Raw genomic sequence first — 12,791 nt, forward strand, 5'->3', positions numbered from 1 at the left:
ACATGTGATGATAAGTCATAACCAGTAAGGTTATGGATGTCAATTACTTTGTAATTACACAAAATGCAAATCTCATAATGTATGTGGTAACCAGTTAGAAAACAGAACATAACTTTTAATACCACAATATAATCTATAAAAGTTATGGGAAAATATCTTTTATTCGAGTGAAGAGGTAACCTTTGGATTCCTGAATTACTAGGCAAAATCAGCCAGCCATGTGGGGATGGGAGCAGAAAGTTCCAGGCAGAAGGAGGGAAGGAAAAGTCCTAAAAGGGAATGAACACGGCATATTCTAGGAACCAAAGAAGTGTTTCATAGCTGGAGTGGGGCAGAGGGGCTAGAGTGAATCTGTTTGAGGCTAAGAGGTGGGCAGGGACCAGTTCACGTAGTGACTTGCAGTCCAAGGACAACAAGTTGGGTTTCAGTCAAAGCAAAGTGGGAAGCCATTGGAGGGCTTTAGGGAGGAAAGCAATATTACCTGATTTGTTTTTAAAAGGGTCCAACTTGGATGTTGAAGGGATTATGGAGTATAGATGAGGAAGAATAGAAGCAGGGAGACCATTACAAAACTAATGCAGGGACTTCCCTGGTGGCGCAGTGGTTAAGAATCCACCTGCCAATGCAGGGGACACGGGTTCGATCACTGGTCCGGGAAGATCCCACATGCTGTGGAGCAACTAAGCCCGTGCACCACAACTACTGAAGCCTGCACACCTAGAGCCTGTGCTCTGCAACAAGAGAGGCCATGGCAATGAGAAGCCCGTGCACAGCAAGGAAGACCCAATGCAGACAAAAATAAATAAATAAATAAATTTATTAAAATCCCCAAAACTAATGCATTAGTCTACACAAGAAATGGTGTTGGCTTGCACTAGGGAGGAAGCTGAAAGATGGAGAGAAGTAGAGGCATTTAGGATGTAGTGTGAAGGTAGACCTGAGAGGATTTGAAGTTATGGATGAAGTGGAGTGTGAGGGAAAAGGATGCTTCAAGGAGAGCTCCTAGTTCGGGAGCTTGAGTGAATTTAGTAGATGGTTGTGCTGTTAAATATGTATTAAAAATATATACTGAGTCTCATGGTAGTTCTATTTTTAGTTTTTTAAGGACCCTCCATACTGTTCTCCATAGTGGCTGTATCAATTTACATTCCCACCAACAGTGCAAGAGGGTTCCCTTTTCTCCACACCCTTTCCAGCCTTTATTGTTTGTAGATTTTTTGATGATGGCCATTCTGACCGGTGTGAGATGATATTTCATTGTAGTTTTGATTTGCATTTCTCTAATGATTAGTGCTGTTGAGCATTCTTTCATGTGTTTGTTGGCAATCTGTATATCTTCTTTGGAGAAATGTCTATTTAGGTCTTCTGCCCATTTTTGGATTGGGTTGTTTGTTTTTTTGATATTGAGCTGCATGAGCTACTTGTAAATTTTGGAGATTAATCCTTTGTCAGTTGCTTCATTTCCAAATATTTTCTCCCTAGTATCCCACTACTGGGCATATACCCTGAGAAAACCATAATTCAAAGAGAGTCATGTACCACAATGTTCACTGCAGCACTATTTACAATAGCCAGGACATGGAAGCAACCTAAGTGTCCATCAACAGATGAATGGATAAAGAAGATGTGGCACATATATACAGTGGAATATTACTCAGCCATAAAAAGAAACAAAATTGAGTTATTTGTAGTGAGGTGGATGGAGTTAGAGTCTGTCATACAGAGTGAAGTAAGTCAGAAAGAGAAAAACAAATACTGTGTGCTAACACATATACGTGGAATCTTAAAAAAAAAAAAAAAAGGTTATGAAGAACCTAGGGGCAGGACAGGAATGAAGATGCAGATGTAGAGAATGGACTTGAGGACACGGGGAGGGGGAAGGGTAAACTGGGACGAAGTGAGAGAGTGGCATGGACATATATACACTACCAAATGTAAAATAGATAGCTAGGGGGAAGCAGCCGCATAGCACAGGGAGATCAGCTCGTTGCTCTGTGACCACCTAGAGGGGTGGGATAGGGAAGGTGGGAGGGAGATGCAAGAGGGAGGAGATATGGGGATATATGTATATGTATAGCTGATTCACTTTGTTATAAAGCAGAAACTAACACACCATTGTAAAGCAATTATACTCCAAGAAAGATGTTAAAATATATATATATATACATATATACATATATATATATATATATCCTGAGCATCTACTCTTTGGAGGACACTTTGTTGGGCAAGATATATTTTTCTAACTTCTAAAATACTTTTATTACTAACAGATTGTGGATGCAAATTACATAAAAATTGTCATCAATTTTGTATTTTATTTCAAGCAAATATTCTAAGTAAGCTTTCTTTCTTTCTTTTTTTTTTTTTGCCTCTCTCATTATCTTGTTATTGTAACATAGATCAGGGGTTGGAAAACTTTTTTCTAAAAGGAGTGAGATAGTAAATATTTCAGGCTTTGCAGGCTCTATGAACTCTGTTGCAGCTACTCCACCCTGATAATGTAGTGTCAAAACAACCATGGACAATACATTAAGGAAAGAGTGTGGCTGTGTTTCAATAAAACTTTATTTACAGAACAAGCAGTGGGCCACATTTGGTCTCTGGGTTGTAGTTTGCTAATCCCTGACATAGACTACAGATCCCTATACAAGACAATCTCGAGTGCAAAAGAAAATCTGGTTATGAATAAAGAAACCAAGAACTTATTTATTGATTGACAAAAATGCACACTGGAAGCTATAGTTGTCATTTATTTAATTTTTTTCTCCCAGTATTATTTTAATTGTCCCTCTTCTGGTTTCTTCAGGATCCCTCACTCCATTTAATCCTATGACTATAAATCATGGCACTTTGTTCTCTACCACAATGGTAGGTCCTTACCCAGGTTGGCCAAACTGAGTAGTCCCTTCCCATTGGTCACATATGGGAGGCAGGCACGTGATTCAAGCAGGGCCAATTAGAATCTTCCCTGAACTTGATATGTAAATAGTAGGAGACAGTTTTCTTCACTGAGGGTCTACTAAGAGAGGGGGCTGAAGATCTTTAACTTATACTAGCTATTTTGCCAGTCATTTGGTCAGTGCTTATGTTCAGAGCAACTCCAAGCAAAGATAAACAGAGTCAAGAGCCATGGTGACAGTGTTTGGGAAGTTTAATCCAGCTATGTCCAGAGCCAAAGACATGCCAGGACTTCCTGGTTATGTGAGTCAGTGAATTCCATTTTAGCTTCAGCTAGTTTGAGTTGAGTTTCCATCAGTTGCAGACAGTAGATTATAGACAAAAATACTGCTTCATTGAATCTGGAAGGGGACAATTAACATTTGAATTCCTTGAATGTGCCAAGCATAATACATGCTAATCTTAGTTAAACTTAAAATAGCTTTATGTTTAAGGTTGAGAGAACAGGGACTCAGAGATAAGCGATTTGCCTGAAGTTACGTAAATTTTTGGTAGAGTTATGATTTGACTGCTAATATTTTTGACTCTGAAGACCATGCTCTTTATATGGTACTAAGGAAGCATAGAAATTAAATGAAAAAAATAGTAAAATATAATTTTTGGATTTCTCAATATTTCCCTTAAACTGATTTCTTCTAGGGCTCCCAACTGAGGGAGAGAATAAAGATGATTCTTGAAGCATCAGAAAGATTAGATGTAGTATATGACCTGTTAAGCAATCAATCATGGATAGACTTTCAAAGCGTCTTTGAATCTTAGAATGGGATGTTTCTAGCCTAATTGTCCACAGGCTAAAGCTGGAAAATGTTCCTCTTTTTCTCCTGCTTAGGGAGACCAGATTTCATATGTATGCAGGAAATGCGGAGCCAGGCAAGCCATTCATTTCCATATCTCTAAGTGGGCTGTGTGAGCTTGACAAGGAAGGGCATGTAAGGGATATAAAATCACCATCAAAGATTCATGCTGGGGAAACTCTTCTTGAGAGCTATATGGAGACAGAAGTACAAGAGGGGCTTCTTTATAGGTGGAAAGAGGTGATAATTAAACATAATTTGTAGAGGGAAATTAACGGTGATGGACTTGAATCCTTTATAGCAAATGTAAATTTCAAGGCAATTTTGTGTGGAGAAGTAAAAAGCTATAATATATGGCTGAGTGGTATATGCTGACAGTAATGGTCCTCTTGTGCAGTGAGTTATTAAAGAGTTTCATCTCGTGGTTTTCAATAATGAAAAGGGAGGCAGTCTGGGGGCATTTTCTGAGATATGTCCCTTGTATTGATGTAGCTTATACAACCAGTAGGTTATCTCAACAGCTGCATGGAAAAGGTTAAATTTGCTAAGTACAGTAAAAGACTAAAATGTGAGAAGCATCCTATTTTAGAAAAAATTATTATTTTTCTAAGAGACTAACAAACTGTGACCTTGGGCAAGTCATTTAATCTCTATGGGGCTTGATCTCTACATCCAGTACAAGGATCTTATCCATGGCTTTTTCCAACTCCAGTAATCTATGATTTCTTCTTATGGTAAAAATACCTTCTTGGAATGAAGAAATGTCAGGGACATTTTGCTTGGAGTCACTTTCTCTCTCTCTCTGCTTATTTTTGAAATGGATTCTATGATCAGCTCCAGGACTACATGTCCTCCACTGAACAAGATACAGATATGGTGAAGAATCAGAGTCATTTCACAAAGCTTGATGTTCAAGCTTTCACAAAGATCTACAGAAGGAAAACTTGTAGGGAAACCAATAGCTCTGTTCAACTGGGTCACAGTACGAATGACTATGGGTTTGGGATGTGCTTGAATAGTCCTGGCTTGTGAGGAATTGGACCTTGAGGAAATGAGAAATGGGATTCTGAAAGAAAAAAGAGATCATTTATTTTTGATAGTTTACTGCATTTATTAAACTTCTGGGGGTTGAATATGGAAAGTTAGTATTAATATATCATGTTTTAAAGACCATAATCATTCATGTTCTAGAGCAGAACTAACTATCTTACTTTAGTATATTTGTCAAAACTGATTAACCAATGTTGACTCATGATTGCTAACTAAAGTGCAAACTATTCAGATTTACTTAGTGTTTACCTAATGTCCCTTTTCTGTCCCAGGATTCTATCTAGAATAGAACATTACCTTTGGTCCTAATGACTCCTTAGAGCTCTTTAGAGTATGACAATTTCTCAAATATTTCTTGTTTTTGATGACTTTGACACTTTAGGGGAATACTGGTCAGGTATTGAGTAGCATGCTTCTCAAGTTGGGTTTGTCTGATTTTTTTTTTCTTCTCTTGATTGCATTGGGCTTACCGGTTCTTGGAAGACCACAGTGTTTGTAAAGTGATAGCTTTTTCACATCATATTAAGTGCATATGCTACCCATATTATTTATCACTCAAGATGTTAAACTTGATCACATGGCTGAGGTAGTGTTTGTCAACTTTCTCCACTGTAAAGTTACTCCCCTCACTTTTCTGTACTATATTTAGAGGGAAGTCAGTCCCTCCCACAATTAAGGGAGTGGGGAATTATGCTCCACCTACTTGATGAGAGAGTAACTACATAAATTGTCAGGAATTCTTCTGTATGGGAGATTTGCCTATTCTTATTAATTAATTAAATTATTTATTACATCACTATAGACTCATAGATATTTATGTTTAGATTTATACATTGGGTTATATTCTAATACATGTTATTTATTTTATTGCTCAAGGTTTCAGCTTTGGACATTGGGAGCTCTTTCAGTTGGCTCCTGTGTCCCTCTGACATACCCTACTGGTTTTTGTTTTGTTTTCCTTACTTTCTGACACTGTAAGATGCTCCATGCTCATCCTGTTTATCCTTGCCTTGGCTTTCAAAGCTGTCATTTCTCCTGGAAGCCCTAGTTTCTTTTCTTGGAGAATGATGTTTGAGGGAGGGAGGAACAGGGAATAAATTTTTAATGGATACAGAGTTTCAGTTTGGGAAGATGAAAAAAGTTCTGGAGATGAATGGTGGTGATGGTTGCATAATAATGTGAATATCCTCAATTAATGCCACTGAACTATACACTTAAAATTGTTAAAATGGTAAATTTCATGTTATGTATATTTTACCACAATTCAAATATGCTTTGTTTAAAAAACGAAGGAAGAAACCTTCCAACTTGTTTCCAATGAATGAGAGTTCCTGTTGCTCCACATTCTCACTAGCATTTAGTCGTCAGACTTTGTTTTGGGGTTTTTGTTTCATCTATCCTAATAGGTGTGTAGTGATAGCTCATTCTTGTTTTGATAGTGGTATCTCATTGCCGTCTTAATTTGCATTTCCCTAATGACATACGCTGTGAAGTGTCGTTCCATACGCTTGTTTGCCATTTGTATATCCACTTTGCTGATGTGCTTGATACTTTACTCTTTTTTAATTGGCTTATTTTTTATTGCTGAGTTTTTGTTTTTTTCTTAAACTTTGGGTTTATTTATTTATTTATGGCTGTGCTGGGTCTTCGTTTCTGTGCGAGGGCTTTCCCTAGTTGTGGCAAGCGGGGGCCAGTCTTCATCGCGGTGCGCGGGCCTCTCACTATCGCGGCCTCTCTTGTTGCGGAGCACAGGCTCAGTAATTGTGGGTCACAGGCCTAGTTGCTCCGCAGCATGTGGGATCTTCCCAGACCAGGGTTCGAACCCGTGTCCCCTGCATTGGCAGGCAGATTCTCAACCGCTGCGCCACCAGGGAAGCCCCTATTGCTGAGTTTTAAGAATTCTTTGTACATTCTGGATACAAGTCCTTTATCAGATATGTGATTTGCAAATATTTTCTAGCAGTCTGTGGCTTTTCATTCTCTTAATAATGTATTTCACAGAGCAAGTTTTTAATTTTAATAACATCCAACTTAGCCATTTTTTCATGGATCATTCTTTTGGTTTTTGTACCTAAAAGGTCATAACCAATGTATATCATACTAGTTTTCTTCTTGAGGTGTCTATGTGTAAAGAGAGATGTCCAGTTGTTTCAGTACTATTTATTGGAAAGACTACTCTTTCCCCATTGAAGTGCCTTTGCACCTTTGTCAAAAGTTAGGTGATTATGTCTTTTTTTAAAATTTAATTTTTATTTTATATTGGGGTATAGTTGATTCACAATGTTGTGTAGGTTTCAGGTGTATAGCAAGTGAATCAGTTATACATATATCCATTCTGTTTCAGATTCTTTTCCCATATAGGTTATTACAGAATACAGAGCAGAGTTCCCTGTGCTATCAGTAGGTCCTTGTTGATTATATTTTATATATAGTAGTGTGTACATGTTAATCCCAACCTCATAATTTATCCTTCCCCCAATGATTCCCCTTTGGTAACCGTAAGTTTGTTTTTGAAGTCTGTATGTTTTTGTTGTATAAATAAGTTCATGTGTATCATCTTTTATAGCCATTATTTTGCATTTTATTATTTATTTTTGGCCATGCTGCACAGCTTGCAGGTGTATCATCTTTTTAGATTCCAAATATAAGTGATATCATATTTGACTATCTCTGTCTGACTTACTTCACTTAGTATGATAATCTCTAGATCCAATCATGTTGCTGCAAATGGCATTATGTGATTATTTTTTATGGCTGAGTAATATTCCATTGTGTGTGTACATAAACATACATGTGTATACGTGTGTGTGTGTGTATATATATATATATATATATATATATATATATATATATATACACCACATCTTCTTTATCCATTCATCTATCAATCAATCAATGGATATTTAGGTTGCTTCCATGTCTTGGCTATTGTAAACAGCACTGCAGTGACCATTGGGGTGCCTGTATCCCTGTGAACCATGGTTTTCTCTGGATATATGCCCAGGAGTGGGATTGCTGGATCATATGGTAGCTCTATTTATACTGTTCTCCATAGTGGCTGTACCAATTTACATTCCCCAAATCAGCATAGGAGGGTTTCCTTTTCTCCACACCCTCTCCAGCATTTATTGTTTGTAGACTTTTTGATGATGGCCATTCTGACTGGTATGAGGTAGCTGCAGTTTTGACTTGCATTTCTCTAGTAATTAGTGATGTTGAGCATCTTTCCATGTGCTTTTTGGCCATCTGTATGTCTTCTTTGGTGAAATGTCTACTTAGAGGAGCTTCTGCCCATTTTTTGATTGTTTTGATTGGGTTGTTTTTTTTGGATATTGACCTGCATGTACTATTTTGGAGATTAATCCCTTGTCAGTTGCATTGTTTGCAAATATTTTCTCGCAGCCTGTAGTTTGTCTTTTCACTTTGTTGATGGTTTCCTTTACTGTGCAAAAGCTTTTAAGTTTAACTAGGTCCCATTTGTTTTTATTTATTTCCATTACTCTAGGAGACTCATCAAAAAAGATCTTGCTGTGATTTATGTCAAAGGGTGCTCTGCCTGTGTTTTCCTCTAGGAGTTTTATAGTATCTGGTCTTACATTTAGGTCTTAAATTGATTTTGAGTTTAATTTTGTGTATGGTATTAAAGAATGTTCTAATTTCATTCTTTTACATGCAGCTGTCCAGTTTTCCCAGTACCACTTGTTGAAGAGGCTGTCTTTCCTCTATTGTATATTCTTGCCTCCTTTGTTGTTGTAGATTAATTGACCATAGGTGTGTGGGTTTATTTCTGGGCTTTCCATCCTGTTCCATTGATTTATATTTCTGTTTTTGTGCCAGTACCATACTGTTTTGCTCACTGTAGCTTTGTAGTATAGTCTGAAGTCAGGGAGCTTGATTCCTCCAGCTCTGTTCTTCTTCTGCAAGATTGCTATTTGGGGTCTTTTGTGTTTCCATACAAATTGTAAAATTTTTTGTTCTGTGAATGATGCCATTAGTAATTTCATAGAGATTGCACTGGATCTGCAGCTTGCCTTAGGTGGTATGGTTATTGTAACAATATTCTTTCAATACAAGAACACAGTATATCTTTGCATCTGTTTGTGTCATCTTCAACTTCTTTCATTAGTTTCTTACAGTTTTCAAAGTACACGTCTTTAGCCTCCTTATGTAGGTTTTATTCCAGTGTGTTCCTTAAATTTTCGTGAAACTACAGTTTTTTTCTTAGGACACAAAAACAGCATGAATCATATCAAGAAAGCTCTGTTTAACTCCAGGCCACTAAGATTTCTTCATTAAATTTTTCTAGAAATTGTACAGTTTTAGATCTATGATGAGTGAGTTATTCACTGTATATGGTGTGAGATTAGGGTTGAGGTTTATGAGGTCCAATTATTTCAGCACCATTTGTTGAAAAGAATTTTCTTGCTCCCATTGTATTTCCTTGGCAGATTTGTTCAAAATCAATCAACCATATGGGTGCAATGCTATTTCTGGACTGTCTATTCCATTAAACTATATGTCTAGCACACTGTTTTTTAATTACTGTAGCTTTACTATAAAGGCTTGCTAACTAGTATTACACGCCAAGGATCAACACTTTCAAAATAGCCTTGACTATGTTGGGCTTTCCACTTCCATAAATTTTAGAATCAAATTGTCACTCTCTTGGGATTTTGATTGTGATTGCATTGAGGCTCCACATTAATTTTGTAAAATTTGACATTCTAACATTTATTCAGTCTCTAGATGAACACTGTATACTTCTCAGTAATATTTTACAGTTTTCAACATACACTTGTACAGATTGTCTTATATTGATCTGTAAATATTTCAGATATTGCAAATGGTATTATTATTTAATCCAATTGTCAGTTGCTAGTATAGTATATAGAAATCCTATCAATTGTGTGTATTAACACTGTGTCCTGCCATCTTACTAAAATCACTTGTCAGTTTGCATAGTTTTTTGTAGATTCCTTGGATTTTCTACTTAGATGATCATGTTATCTACAAATATGTATAGTCTTCTTCATTCCTTTTCAATCTGTTCATTTTACTTATTTTTTCTTACCTTATTGCACTAGTTAAGATCTCCCACACAAAATTAAATAATTGAGCTGGTGAGAGCAGACATCCTTGTTTCTTTCCTATCAATCATGGACATAAAGCATTCAGCCTTATGGATGATGTCAGCTGTAAGTTTTTCATCAGGTTGAGGAATTTTTCTTCCTATTGAGAGTAATGGAAAAAGACATAAGTAAGTGGTGAGATATATTATCAGTTCTTGCCATAGTGTACTGTAAGTGCAATGCAATTCCAAGCGAACTTCCAAAAGACTTTTTGGTAGATATTGAAAAGCTGTGTCTAAAATTCCTATGGAAACGTAAAGGCCCTAGAAATGCTAAAACAACTTTAGAAGACTTTGAAAAGTTGGAGGGATTATACTAGCTGACTTCAAGAGTTGTTCTAAAGCTACAGTAATCAAAAACTGTGATGTTAGAGTCAAGATAAATGCACTAGCCTAGAATAGAGAAACTAGAAATAGATAGATATGGTTAGCTGACTTTCAACAAAGAAGGAAAAATTACTTGATGGAGAATAAATAGCTGTTTCAACAAATGCTGAAAAAAGTTGATATCGATATTCAAAAAAATAACTAATTCATGTCTTGCAATATTTACAAAAAATTAACTCAAACTCTGGATCTAATACCTAAAACTATAAAATTTCTAGAATAGACTGTAGGAGAAAAGCTTTCTTACCAAAAGGAGAAACCGACTTTTTATCCAAGTTAAGGACTTCTGCTCTTCTAAAGATATCTAAAGATACTGTTAAGAAAATGAAGAGACAGGCCACAGAGTGGTAGAAAATATTTGCAGTCAGTCAGTCACGTATATCTGATAAAGGACTTGTGTCCAGAATATATAAAGAACACCAAATATTTCATTATAAGAAACAACCCAATTTAAAATAGGTATAGACTATTTTATGGCTAGAAGTCCCACCATAATACATATTATGTTTTGCAGAAAAGAATAGAGAGAATGAATGAAAAAGTAACACAACAGGGCTTCCCTGGTGGTGCAGTGTTTAAGAATGCAGGGGACATGACCCCTGTTCCAGGAAGATCCCACATGCCACAGAGCAACTAAGCCTGTGTGCCACAACTACTGAGCCTGCATGCCTAGAGCCTATGCTCCATAACAAGAGAAGCCCCCACGCAGCAATGAAGACCCAAGACAGCCAAAAATTAATTTAAAAAAAATAAAGTAACACAACAGCACCAAAACTATATTGATGCATTGTGTATACACCTCAGGGCATTGTCACTAAAGAGAAAATCTACGTATTCACATCTTTGCCTCAGACCTGCTTCAGGAATTCGGTAACAACACTAGGTTTGTCATCAACAATATGGGAAACAAGAAGACAGTGGAACGCTTGCAAGTACAGATGGAAATTCTTTGATTCTTTGATTCTAGAATTCTATGCCCACAGATACTGTCAGGTAAGGGTGAGTTTGAACTCAGAAGAGAAGAGTTCATAGGCTGTGTCTGAAAATACCTACTTTTTAGAGGCTGAATTACATCAGGAAAGAAAGTTAGTTAGTTAATCCAGAAAGAAGCCAGGAGTAAGTGTGAAGATACAGTTAACAGAAGTGAGAACTACTCGTTGCTAGGTCTAAATAAGTATTTGTTATGAAAAGAAAGGAATCTTTCTTAACAATAATATGAACCAATATTCTAGGCATTTTCCACACGGACATTGGGGTGGAGGCGAGGGGAAGAAAACTGAAAGCGTGTGAAATTTTTACATTGGTCTGGAGGACACACAGTTACTAATTAGCTGAGTCCAGACTTTAAATGAAATAAAAACTACAGCAAGTTACAGAATTACCTCATATAGGGACTGCTCAGTTAATGATGTTGGCCCATGAACAGCTCTTGAAATGAAATAGTATACCATTTTCTGGACACCACTCCTTTTTTTCCAGCATAATTGACATCACCTAAAAACACACTAAGTAAATGCCCTCTGAGACGTGGTGTTTTCTTAGATGTTACATTTTCAAGCAGAGCCCTTCACCAAATTTACTAGACATACTTTCTCGTCAGAGAATATCATATGAAACAAATTTAAACTGCAGGTCATGGTTCAATGAGCCACAGCATTTTTATTTGTAAATTTATGCCAAGTGAGAAGGATGAAGAGCTGCTTTTTCAGCTCTTCAGTCTGTGCACTTTTTCCATATGTTTCTAGACTTACCCTTTATTTTTCCTAGATTGCTGTTTTGTTCTTTGATTTTATTGATAAGAGTTTGAGTGTGTGGTAAAAACATAAACTCAAATTGTTAACTAAGAAGGAGGTGCAGAATGATGAACGCACCTTCCAAAGAGCAAGCCCTGGCCTTCTTCTCCACCGAACACCACCTACTCTGATTCTATGGAGAGTACACTAAATCTGTATTACATTATGTATTTATTGGTTTTTATTGTTTATCTCATATAAAGTTTTTTAATTGTTCAATGTACATATTTCTATTTGTGCAAATTATGTGGGTCTCTAGGCTTGAAATGAAGCACATCTAATTTTTCCCATTCCAAGTTGATAGACGTGGGTTTATCTATTTCAGCTCTAACATGTAAAAGAGCTTACAAGTCATTGCTCTTGGCAGTGCAAGAAAAAGCTAGGAAAAGTGAAAACCAACAACTGTTCTTGAGCCTATCAAAGAACTGGGGTCACAGGGCAAACTGTCCCTGGTGCATCCAGAGAAACATAGCACTAGAAATTTGCTGTAAGCTGAGTGCTAACTAGCTTGATCCTGACAAATTCCTGGGGGCTGCAATCAGTACTTACACTGTTTTGGGCTTTCCTTCTAGGAACCCTACAGCTTCACACAGTATGGATTCAAGAAAAATCTCCTGTGGCTCTGACAAGGGAAGGGGGAAAGCAGCAAGGGTAATCCTCTCATTTTCTTCCCTATAA

At 36.9% G+C, this 12,791-nt stretch overlaps 1 protein-coding gene across 1 annotated transcript in view; it reads right to left on the bottom strand.

The window, feature by feature from the left end:
* Window positions 1-4,798: 4,798 nt before the first annotated feature.
* Window positions 4,799-12,791, bottom strand: part of LRMDA (leucine rich melanocyte differentiation associated) — a 1,296,919-nt gene continuing 1,288,926 nt past the window's right edge. The window contains exons 10-11 of the mRNA XM_061180213.1: window positions 9,877-10,034; window positions 4,799-4,821 (exon numbers count right to left, since the gene is read on the bottom strand). The gene's annotated coding sequence lies outside the window, so the exon portion shown is untranslated. The remainder of the gene's footprint in view (window positions 4,822-9,876; window positions 10,035-12,791) is intronic.

This window comes from Eubalaena glacialis, chromosome 1 (assembly GCF_028564815.1).
Source record: "Eubalaena glacialis isolate mEubGla1 chromosome 1, mEubGla1.1.hap2.+ XY, whole genome shotgun sequence".
NCBI classification, from domain to species: Eukaryota; Metazoa; Chordata; class Mammalia; order Artiodactyla; family Balaenidae; genus Eubalaena; species Eubalaena glacialis.